An 11,880-nucleotide genomic window follows, 5' to 3' on the forward strand; every position below is an offset into this window, starting at 1 on the left:
TCCTTAGCTCTTCACAAAATTAACACGTCGATAAACTACTGTCGTCTTATATGAATGGTATAGATGTGATTTAAATTGAGGGGAAATAGTAGATTTAAAAGAAAAATCAATTCATGAAATAGGAGCAATCTGTTGTTGAAAATTAGATATCAAATAGTTTATTTGCTCATTCATTTAACCGTATGAAATATGACCCACACAATTTACGTTATAATATTGCATCAACAGTCTTTTAAAACAAGGCCACATGATACTAAAGACCGAATCAAATTCATTAGTCAAAGAAAGACCTTCAAAATCATGGCAAAAATGAAACACAAGACAAACTACAGTCTAAAAAATGCTACATAAAACACCAAACATTGAGCAAAAAGAACTATACCAAAAAAACAGGTGCTCAGGAAGAGAAACAGACTCTGCACCACATGTATCAAATGTGTAATTATGAGGAATGCAATCTATATTTCAACATGGTATGCAAATATTCATATTTAAGACCATATCTAAAAAAAGAAAATTTGTTGATTAATATAGACAAAAACTTTATCAAAAACAAATTGCAAATAATAGTAAAAAATCATTAAAGGTCAATGATAAAGTTGCAGTTCATAAATTGATTGTTCAAATAACTGAGTAACTCTTATTACCTATGAAATTTCTAAGCAAATCTTATACAATGATAATTGAAATAAAACATATACGGATATTTAATAAAATTCAGAACTATATGTTAACTGAATATATAGCTGTTAGCTTATTCGAACAATATTTTTGCAGTCTTATACTTTCATCATCATTATGTATCGTTTTTTATAGTCGTTTTACTCATTTCTGGGCGAATAACTATAATTGAAATTCTTGTCTTAATCCTTCTCTTCTTGCTTGACGAACAGCCAGATAGCATTCAAATTGGAACACACTTCACTCCTCAACTAGTCGGCTTGTTTATCTTTTTGTATTAGGTTGGCTGCTTCAATGGCGTCTGGAAGCAATAATTATTTCTTCACAATATGTTTATCTCAAAATCAAATATTATTGAATGGATCCGAATGCATAGTTTAATTCCATGTTGTGGCGATACTCCAAGATTCCGTTTCCTTTCATAATTTAATTTTTACATCGGTCTGCCTACTTGCAAAATCAAAAAAGAACAACATTTTATCAATATGGTCAGTCACAAGCGCTTTTTTGCAGTTGCATCAAGAACACTCAAACTCAAAAAATTGATAACTAAGGATTTATAAATAATTTAGGAGCAAATTCGCGACAATCACCTACAAAGTATTTTCAAATCCATATATAAAGGTCAATTTTGTTTGCAAATTTTCTATCCATTCCTCAATGTCAAACATGACGATTTAATTTTTGACTACTGTCAATTTCTTATTTCGCAACTGCAACGTACCATCTGCACCATCATATGTCGGTTTTGCATCTCGATTGAGATGCTACACCCGTTCATGTTCACATTTTACGGACTTCATTAACAACGCAGGGGTCCTCACTCAAATACTGCTCAATGACGGTAAAAAAGATTACCAACTGAAATGTATTAAAAAGTGCAATAACAAAAATACCAAATTCGAAAATTCAGAACGGAAATTTCCTTCTCAAATGGCAAATTCAAAAGTTCAAACACATTAAAGGGATTGAAAAACAAATGGCATATTCCTGACTTGGTACAGGCATTCCTGATATAGAAAATGGTGGATTCAATCTGGTTTTATAGTTAGCTAAACCTTTCCATGGTATTACAGCCGCATAGAATTTCATTACATTGATATATATATATAAAATAGATAAAAATGTCAAAAGTTGGGGTACAACAATCAGCATAGTGCTATAGTCTTATTCACTATAAAAAGAAACAGCTACGTCTTAACAAAAATCAAAATGACATATAAACACTCTATAGACAATGTGAAAGCTCATATGCAAAACTTATAGACAGGAATACAAAAAACAACCATAGCACTATAACACAATGGCCGGATGTATGAATAATTAGCCACGTCAAGAGAATATAACGAATAATGGACAAGACAGTTAAACAAAAGTTATTTACATTCACCATCATAAGTTGACGTATACGATGTTCATGTTCCTAAACTCAGAGGACATATATAAAGTATACTATGCAAATTAATTCAAATGTCATTCTAAGAGCAAGTGGTTTTGAACAAGTTTTGTTTATATAACAAAGGATTATGTTTATCTTTGTTTTTAAAGGATGAGTAAAATACACAGTTCATATCTTTTTGTTAATTTACAGATACCTAATACATTAACCACTCCTTTTAAGGAAACATTACGTATAGATTAAATACTAGGAGCAGATATTTACTATAGATTTATTACTTTATCAATCTGTTTTCCAAATGCAAGTCCTTTGAAACAATTTATCAATTGAGAACTCTTTGAAGCTTAATGGCTTCATTGTAAAAACAGGGAGTCGATGAGAAAGTAACCAATAAAAGACAAAATAAAGAGAAAGTTACATGTAGGTTCACGTTGCAGATAGTGTTTTTCGTTTTGTTCTGCTAATTTTTCCAGGCTGCTAATTTATTTGTTTAGTAATATTTCATTTACATTTGCTATTTTCGTTTTAACATTTATATATCATATAAGACTAACATTTTGGAGCAGTTATATATTTGACATTTGCTTGAATTTTGCAGCGTTATTGCAACTTATTGACCGTTTTAACGAACTATTTTAAGACCATCTCCCGTCTAATTGCGATGCACATCAGGCAATTATATGTACATGCGGCTGTGCAGCTGAATATAGTTTAAGCACAAGTTTAGAAGCCTGAAAAGGATTAAGTTCAAACTTGTTTATTTAAAGTTTCTATATAACAATGTGTTAGTATCAACAATTTCTAACAACATTATTTATTATATTGTGTTAAAATAAAGCTCTGTTTAAATATCTCCATTCCTAAAAACGCTAAATAAATGTAGGAATTACTCTTAATATGTCAATCGTGTTTATCTGTTGTGTTTTTATTTAGGTTGTATAGAGATGCAATGACTTAATTTTAACTGAAATTGGTATCAGGCAATAGTGATTTGAGAGATTATTCTCTCTATTTTACATCTTAAGCATATTTCTGTTTGAAGAATCGCTGATATTTTTATTTAAACCGATAATTAACATCAAAGCCTACGAAGTTCAATGCATCTTTTGATATTTCATTGGATTATGGAACACCCTTTTCAAACATTGTATTCATTCTTTATAAAAACGATTGGCTAAATTATCTTTAAATCATTCAATGAAAGATGTTTTAACAACCTAAATTAACACCTAAATCTCTTGGTATACTTATAACTCAATTATCTGATCATATTTTACATTCTGCCGACAGCACTGTGAATATCTTTATTATCATGAAAAAGCCGTTAAGAGACGGAGCAAGTGAAGTCCGACTGAAATTGTATGAAGCATTGTTATCAAACAAAACAAAATTATTAAAATTGTTCATTGATGGTAGAGTTTCCGTGAGTTTCAAATTTTCATCGGGACTGACACCTCTAATGGAAGCTTGTTTGGCGTCTAATGGAGAGATTGTTAAACTTTTACTCGACAACGGAGTAGATTTAAAATCCAGAGATGACCGTGGCTTGACTGTATTTCACTATGGATTCATGCGTGAAAGTCGTAAAATTATCGACCTGCTAGAAGACTATATATTTGCGAATGCATTATCATATTCAGTGTATGCGTTATTTAGCTGCTCCGAAGATATAGTCATTTTCTAGTTCTCGGTATCAGTTATTGAACAACCTGTCATCATTTAAATTCTAAACATTCTGTATAATGTTTTTGTCTGCTTTTGAGCATGCATGTTATCTTTGATTGGTTCTGATTTTTTAATCTTGACAATCACTAATAACCATTTTTGTAAATATAACATAAAAAATCTAGGGTGTAAAACTTTTTAAATAACCGGTTTGTTTTTATAAATTTTTTTGAGAATCTAAAAACATCATATATATCATTCAACCCCCAAGGGTGACTTGGAAATAGAAGTATGGTCACCATTGGTTTTCCTCCGACCGGCAGTAAAACCCTTGCTAAAGTGGGGCGTCCGTTTGGCTGTGCGGGATGTACCAATTTTGCAGCAACGACCGGTCAGAATGGGGACGTTAAATCCGATGCCTCGTGTAAAGAGAGTGCCACGTTCTTTGCATGTTAAGAACCCTTGCAACAACTCTTTGAGGGGTCCGTAGGTGGCCTGTTGCAAGGCTAAATTTCTGTCCTTATCCAATATACACTCATTTCCCGTGGCAGTCTAAATTTCTCCGACCTTAATCCCGGACGCCCCTCTTACAGAACCTACTTATTGAATTTATTGTTAATTTGTTCTCGTCCTGAATATGCATAAAATATTTGCCACTGGACGTTAAGCAACCAACAACCAATCAATCAATATATATCAATATATATATAGTTTACATTTTTGTAAAGATAGCATGTCACAGTTAATTTCTCACGGTTGCAAAAGACTAGTTATAAAAGAAAAACAAGTGTACGGGGAGATGACTTTGGTACGAAAAACTATTAGATAACACATGACTATACACACTGTTTAATTTCATGTGCAAAACAAAAACTTGTCGATATTTTGCCAACAACAGAAATTAAAAAAATCATCATCAAGTTGGATATTATCAGGTTTTTTGGCAAACAAATAGGGAAAACAGATGTTTGGCATTCGTTTCTTTGTTCATAGTTTTTTAAACAATTATAAAAAGCCAATGTATAACTGTTTGAAAGCAATAAACATAAAGTATGTAACATTGAAGAAATGTTAAGGTCACTTGTGTTCCAATCAATTCACAAAGTATTATAAATCTGCCAAATAACATCCTTAAAATTTCCATAAAACATTAGTCTATTTGACATCAATATTAATATTTTTAAAAGTTGTTTTACATATTGACATTATGGCTTTAAACTTTTAACATTTAATGCAAAACAATATAATCTACTAAAAAGACTAATTTTTATATCATATCAATGATTATTTAAAAAAAAGCAACAGCCGCATAAAACAAGATTATTTGCTTCAAAATATATATTACAAAGATGAGATGTGCGTAACACATTTTTTATTTTGGGGGTGGGTGGAAAAGAGGGGGGAGGTAAAGCTGTTGTGCATATATTGTGACAAAATCTTACGCTTTAAATTGTCATTGTAAGTCAAATAAGTAGATGTTCACATGTTTATGACGCCATAGGAACATTACCTGTGACCTTATTGTACTAAAGTGTCCATGTTATATTAACAGGTTCTTTTATATATAAGTTTTACATAAGTGTTATAGGCTTGAATTAATTAACAATTTTTGCTATTTCAGGAGCCAAATAATATCTCTTACCACACCTCCGATTTTGATAAATAAAGTTCATGAATAATTCTGCTGAAGAGAATTTTATTAGAAAAACACAGATTCACTGCAAGTTATCTTTTGTAAACTGATAATTTCTCAAGTAGTAGTATTAAAATAAAATCACAGCAATACAAACTAACAATGTTGTTGATATTTTTTTTTTAAGAAAGATGGGAACTTATAGTAACCGTAAATCAGATATAATTATTATTCCACATCAGTCAATTCATTTTAATGCTAATTGAAAAAAAAGATTAGTAGCCAGCACTTCGTATCAGTTGCTCAGTTTTTTATATCACTATTTGAATTTAAATAATGTGATTTCGGTGCGTACAAACAAGTGTCTGAAATAATTTCATCAGCTACGCCCGTAAACTATTGCAGACAAAAAAAATGAAATGTGTGCCTCAGATCATTTGAACAGATTTGAATATAACATTACAAATTAGCATGTGAGAGCTGCAACCTCAAAAAAAGATCAGTTACAAAATTAAATAAACAGGGAATTCACAAACGAGCTATATCATTGAAGTCATACCTTTACTGTCTATTCGAAATATTATGTCTATGGGATAAAGATATATATGTTTTATTAATTTCATAATTACAAATGCACATTAAAAATGCAAAACATGTATTTTTTTCAACAATTTGCTATTCAATATACATAGTCGTATATTAGCAGCAAATCTTTAAGTAGGAACTAACATTTTGAAACCTTTTAAAAAATAACGTTACATTATCTCGTTCCTGTCCTCGTTTTTCTATAAATTCTTATATATACAGCAATACTTGTAATACTGAGCTGACAGTTTGAACCTTGTGTGATAAACATTTGATAATTTTCCATCTACACATTATATTGCAATTGCAATATTGTTATCACAATATTTAAGAAATTGACATTTACAGAAATTCGGTCAACTTATTGCATTTATTTGAAATCTGTGTGCGATAATTGAATGTATTTATCACATTCAAACTCGAGAAATCAGGTTTAAACATTTTATAAAATATTGCTTCTTGCCAATCCTTTGCCTTTCATTAAAAAATGCTGAGTTGCAACATTGTTTTGACGAATTTGTTGTGAATGACTTGATACAGATGGCAGTATATTTGACTATCGCTGGTAATGGTTTTACTATATAACTATGATAACAGTATTATTTGATATCATAAATAATTTTGTTCGTGTATTTTATGTTTTGTAACATCAATCTTCTTTTTTCACAGGATTGAGCGAGGCAAAAGTCGTAATTCGTGCGCTGTTCTTCATTTTTTTTATAATCAAGCAAGGTCTGTTACCGAGAATACTATATTGATATATTGTCGTTTGCAAAATTATAAGAAGTCATATTTGGAAACAAATTAACATTTATCATTGATAAAGAGTACCATGGAAGACAACCTTATAAATATTAATTGAACTGTAAAGAATTCTTTTTAAATTTGTTGTTCCTTATTTGACAAATACCAAATATAGATACATTCGAATGATAAAAATCCAGCACAATTGTATTCGGTTCGCGGTGCTCCTGTGAAATTTCCCACAAAACTGCATCTTCAAACTTGTTTTGTCTAGTAATAGATATCCATGACCACTTTCTAAATGGTAAAAGAATAAAAATATGTTTTTCCAGAAACATGCAGTAAGTTGTGGCACAATTCCAGTAATACAAGATGTTACTTCCATTACACAAGTTTTTTTTTTGTTTTGTGTTATTCGTTGTCCAAATTTTTGCAACCGTATCTGATGGTTTTTTTCTGTTTATCAAAATGTGTGTCAGTTAGGTAGGATCTTTTAGTAGCAAAACATTAGCATCAGTTACAATTATCTTTGCCACAGTTAAATGGAAAGTATCAATTGGTGTTCTGAATATCTAGAATGTAATCAATAAATAAAGGCAACAGTAGTATACCGCTGTTCATTAGTCATAAATCGATTAAACGAAAACAAATCCGGGTCAAAAACCAACACCGAGGGAAACAATCAACTAAAGAGGAAAACAACGGAACAAAAGAAACACTGACCTACAACAAAGACAAACGCAAACATACATAGAAACAGACTATACGATAACAACAACCATATTCCTGACTTGGTAGAGGACATTTTAAGAACAAATGGTGGGTTGAACTTGGTTTTATGACTGGCCAAACCTCCCGCTACACACTGTGTTATTTTCCAATGTTAAATGTTATAGTTGTTGAAAAGTTTTAAAACCGTCTAAACCGATTGTCTTCATAGAATAATTTATTGTTTCCCACTAGATTTTGCCAATTCCCGTACTTCTCCCTTCTTCTTGTACTTTATTTGCTTCTTGAATTGTGTTCTTTTATTATATACTGCTGGCTTTAACTCACTATTTATATATAGTGGTTGTTTCATTGGTTGTCTCGTTTTTTTTTCAAACACTTTATGACATTTTTAATTTACAAATTCAGTGTACGCATTATTTAGCTGCCCCAAAGTCCTGACATTTTTCAGTACGTTGTGTCTGTAATTGATCTTGACAGGAGTTGAGCATGTCATAATTTCAATTTTAAAAACATCTGTACGATGTTTCTGTTTGCTCCAGAGCATTTATGTTTTCTTTGATTGGTTCTTTTGTTAAATTGTGCACAAATACCTATCTTTGTTATTTGTAAATATAATATATATCAACAAACTAGGGTTTAAAACCTTTCAAATAACAGGTTTGTTTTGATAATTATTTTAAGAAATTGAAAATATGTTAGATATTATTCACAGTTTAACATGTTTAAGATTCTAAAAAAATAATATGTCACAGCTATTTTTAAAGGTTGCAAAGGACTAGTAATGAAATGAAAACAAGTGTAAATTTTAAAACAATAACATGTCACAGTTAATTTTACAGTTTCAAAACAGTAGTTATGAAAGAAAAACAAGTGACGGGGAGATAACTTTGGTACGGGAATGTATTCGATAATACATGATCATCTCAACTGTTTGATTTTATGTGCAAAAAAAAAAAAAAAAAAAAAATACAACATCTTAACATCATAACGTGGGAAATCATCAGTTTTTCAAATTCAAGTAAGGTAAACAGATCGTGTTCCATGTTTTGCATTCGTTGCGTTGCTCAGAGTTGTGTACTAAAAGCACAATAATAAAAAGTCAGAGCATTAACCGTAACATATAGTATGTAAAAAGTAGAAATGGTAAGGACACTTTTGTTCCCATGAATTTACAAAGTATTATAAATCTACCAAACAACATCCATCAGATGTTCATAAAACATAAGTCAGTATTTATATTTTTGAATATTGTCTTACATATTGGTATTAGGGCTTCAAGCTTCTATCATTTAATGCAAAATAGATTCATTTTGATATTATTACATTTATATTAAGAAATAAGTAATAGCTATACCAAAAAAAATCTTTTGCTACAAAATGTATTATACAAAGATGATATGCGTGTTTAATATCTTTTTGGGTAAAGCTGTTGCGCATCTATAGTGTGACCAAATCCTAAGCTTTAAATTGCCCTTTTTGGTCAAATACGTAAATTTGGAAATATTTATGATTGTTACAAGATACAGCGATGCAAAAAAAGCGTTTACAGTACATCGCGATTTGTTTATTTCAATACTTTATACAATAGATATAAGAAGATGTGGTATGAGTGCCAATGAGACAACTCTCCATCCAAGTCAAAATTTATAAAAGTAAACCATTATAGGTCACAGTACGGTCTTCAACACGGAGCCTTGGTTCACACCGAACAGTAAGCTTTAAAGGGCCCCAAACATTACTAGTGTAAAACCATTCAAACGGGAAACCCAACGGTCTAATCTATATAAAAAACGAGATACGAGAAACACGTATAAACCACATCAACAAACGACAACTCCTGAACATCAGATTCCTGATTTAGGACAGGTGCAAACAAATGCAGCGGGTTTAAACGTTTTAATGGTACCAAACCTTCACTTTTTTTCTGAAACAATAGTGTAACATCACAACATAGAAAGACATACTATAAAATATCAACTGAAATAGCTTAACTCAATCAAAGGACATATTAACACCATTGAACATACACTGAACAAACAAATTTGACCTATGATACAATGTATATACAAAAAAAAGACTGTATGCAGTTGTTATCAAATAGACCGTTTCTATGTATGTTTGCGTTTGAATTTCACATGAACCTCACAAGAAATTCCCCTCAAACGAGCTTATACATGACAATTTCTATAAATTGATTTTCACATGCTTCTAGCGTGATATTTTTCACGTGAACATTTAAAAATGTATTTTTTATGATTTTAATTAATTGAAAGGTTAAGATGTTATTTAAAATACTTTATTTTAAACCATTCGTGTGAATTGTACGTGAAAAAAAAGTTGGAATTTAAAGTCACACGGGAAAGTTTTTCGCTGTTATAATACTTTCATACACATAAAGGAATAAATAGTCAACACTGAAACATGTGAGGGTTTTCTGGTGAATAGTCAACACTGAAACATGTGAGGGTTTTCTGGAAGTTGACTTTGCAATAAACAATAAACTATAATAATAATAAAACAGAAAAGTGTCATACTTTTAATTATTGAAAAGAGCATTGGTAGATCGTTGTACAGAAAAAAAGACTGTTTGAATTATTATATATACATAAATAGTAAATAAAATCAATCAATTCTAATGTTAGTGCTTATTGTATAACCCTCTCATAATATTTCAATCCCAGCTTTTGCCGGTTTTTTTAATGTACATGCAGTAAGTATGGCACTTTTCCCTTTTCTCGACTGCTAATAATTTCAGGATGTTGGTTTACTTGCTTGATAACATTTCATTTAAAGTTGCTACTTTCATTTAAACATGTATATGTCATATAAGACGGACATGGTCAGGACATTTTGGTCAGGAGTTAAGACCTTAGATTAGAAGGGTTTTTATCGGCATGTGTTTGTATAAAAAAAAACACAGATTGTGTGTTTTGTTTCTGCAATCATCCAATTGAATAATATATGAATGTATTTACCCTGAAAGCATGTTTATTTGAATAATATCAGTTGAAAGAACAATGGAGAAGAATCTGTTTCTTCTTTTGTTTTTCATAGATGCTTGTTGACTGCACACGAATAAAGCATTATAATTTAACATTTCCTTTCTGTACAAAGAGACAAATAAAGAATAGTTTTGAATTCAGATCGCAATCTGTTTAATTTGATTTCAATTAATTTCGTTTGTATTGGTTAAGAGATATCAGAAAGAAATATGCTATAAATTCATTACATAATATTTGGACGAAAATAATAACATACAATTAGAACAGCACTGTTTCAAAACTTGAGCGTTGGTCTTAGAACACTTGGTCATGTATGAATGAATGAATACTTTATTACAAAAATCATAACATATGCTATAGCAACGACTACATATTTACAATATGACTAATGATAAACAACAGAAAGCAATACATAAAAAGCACAATAAGAAGCAATCAACTTAAAGTAACAATATGTGATCTGATTTACAAAGCAGATTTTATGTAATTACACAATTTCCTTATAAGTAAAACAGACGTTAATTTAAATGAATAGAGTAATTAAGTAATGTTTGGCTAAGAAAAATAAAATTTTTGTATAAAATTACGGCTAATTGATTTGCAGGCAGGGCATACTTATTCACACTACGTAATAAAAACATTTGCATAAACGTAATTCTCTAGCCGTATCAGTATATCATCCTGTTTCCGGGTTCATTTGCTATCAAATAATAAATCACGGCAAGTAAGAAGTGTCAGCTGACCTTGCTGCTTTGACTATACTTTGCTTGTACTGGTTATGGTCTGTGTATAAGGTCAATCTTAAAACTGAAAAGGCTTTTTTAAGTCAAGGTTGTCCCCTGCTGTCAGTTTAAATCTCCTTAAGGATGAACGGAAGATCCTCTCAGTATTACATTTGAGTGTGGAATGGTAAACTTTAAGCATGGTTTTTTATCATTTTTTTTCTTTAACATGTTTAACAATGAAAGGGTTTATTTTTTTCTTTAACATGTTTAACAATGAAAGGGTTTATTTTTACTTTAACATGTTTAACAATGAAAGGGTTTATTTTTTTCTTTAACATGTTTAACAATGAAAGGGTTTATTTTTACTTTAACATGTTTAACAATGAAAGGGTTTATTTTTACTTTAACATGTTTAACAATGAAAGGGTTTATTTTTTCTTTAACATGTTTAACAATGAAAGGGTTTAGTTTTTACTTTAACATGTTTAACAATGAAAGGGTTTTTTTTATTTTCTTTAACATGTTTAACAATGAAAGTGTTAATTTATTTCTTTAACATTTTTAACAATGAAAGGGTTTAGTTTTTACTTGAACATGTTTAACAATGAAAGGGTTTATTTTTACTTTAACATGTTTAACAATGAAAGGGTTTATTTTTACTTTAACATGTTTAACAATGAAAGGGTTTATTTTTACTTTAACATGTTTAACAAT

This window comes from Mytilus californianus, unplaced genomic scaffold, assembly GCF_021869535.1.
Source record: "Mytilus californianus isolate M0D057914Y unplaced genomic scaffold, xbMytCali1.0.p SCAF_10, whole genome shotgun sequence".
NCBI lineage: Eukaryota > Metazoa > Mollusca > Bivalvia > Mytilida > Mytilidae > Mytilus > Mytilus californianus.